Source organism: Seriola lalandi, unplaced genomic scaffold (genome assembly GCF_002814215.2).
Source record: "Seriola lalandi dorsalis isolate HSWRI2012SDOR001 ecotype SW California unplaced genomic scaffold, Sedor1 jcf7180002033908, whole genome shotgun sequence".
Lineage (NCBI taxonomy): Eukaryota > Metazoa > Chordata > Actinopteri > Carangiformes > Carangidae > Seriola > Seriola lalandi.
The window spans coordinates 1-1,299 of NW_019504513.1; the positions used below are offsets into that span (position 1 = coordinate 1).

The 1,299-nt window shown below is 42.3% G+C and overlaps 1 long non-coding RNA gene across 1 annotated transcript; it reads right to left on the bottom strand.

The window, feature by feature from the left end:
- Positions 1-2: 2 nt before the first annotated feature.
- LOC111646635 (uncharacterized) lies at positions 3-682 on the bottom strand. The gene is made up of 3 exons (XR_015438727.1): positions 494-682; positions 251-340; positions 3-101 (listed from the first exon to the last, which is right to left on the bottom strand). It is a non-coding gene; the product is annotated as an uncharacterized LOC111646635 (long non-coding RNA).
- Positions 683-1,299: the final 617 nt, after the last annotated feature.

The following is a 1,299-nucleotide window of genomic DNA, read 5'->3' on the forward strand; positions in this document are numbered from 1 at the left end:
ATGTTGTCCACTCCCCTCTTTACTGTTCGAGGTCGGGTCTGCTCTGAGGGGGAAGACACCCACTCATCCTGCAATCCTATTGGCTGATACTGCATTATCAGCTGAGTGAGGAGCAGGGAAATGAAAGAGAGGAGGACTTATGAGAGGAAAACACTGAACCTAATCTAAAAGATACATATTAACTTGTGGTGTGGCTTTGTCGTGTATTTAATTATGCTGTTCATGGTGATATTTTAACATCAGGCCTTACTTTGGGATTGTGTAAGATAACAGTCTCTCCAGTGGGAAACTCCAGTTTCCTCTTCCATTCGTCCAAGGTGACTGCTATCATATAAGCCTCCTGAAAAATTGGAGGATGGGTGGGGGAGAAATCAAAGACAGACAAAAATGAAAAGAGTAACTGAGGCACAGACAGAGTTAGGAACAGAACATAGTCAAAATCTGAGGGAATGAGCGGTGTGGTGGTATAAGCTCAGTGTCGGTGTCAGACTACCTCCAGACTTTGGCTGAAGTCCTCAGGGTAAGGCATGAACCTGGTGTCTTTATCGCCTTTGTAGAACCAGGTACAGCGACGGACTTCAGTGGGACCTTGCTCCCAGTACACAGCGTAGCGCTTCCTCTCTTTGACATGTACGTCATACCGCTCTCCATCCACGGCTACCACCACCTCCTCCTCCTTGTCTCCTCCTGCAAAGTAACCATACATAAATAGGTATAAAACCTAGATTTTCAGCAAAGGTTCTACAAGGACAAGTGAGTATAATAGTGTTGTGCTACAGTGCTTTAGATTTGTAAGAATACACGTTCCCTGATGTTCTAGATATTTGTGTTAAATGCATGGAGGAAAACGGTACATGCAATAATTATTTATGGGAATGCAAAAGGCTAAAATGATTCTGGAGAACGGCTGATGAATGAATGAGACATATGACTGGAAAATAAGTTACTTTTCAAGCTAAACTCTGTTGAGAATTTACCCACAAGACTACATTGTTACTTTGCAGCAATCACTGCTCACTGACTTTGTACTTCTGCAGCAGCATCATCAGGAGGCTAAGTGCAGTCTTCTGGAATATTATGGACATATTTTACCCTCTATCGGGCTGTGGGCAAAAACACTGCCACCCTGTCTCGCTTTAGAGAGAATTATATTGTCACAGGGAAAGACAAGAAGTCAAGTCAAGTCAAATTTTATTTATATAGTGCCAAATCATATCTCAGGGTATTTTTCATATAGAGCAAGTCTAAACCGTGCTGCTTTTTATTGCTTTATATGTTTGCATGAGGTATGTGTGTGAT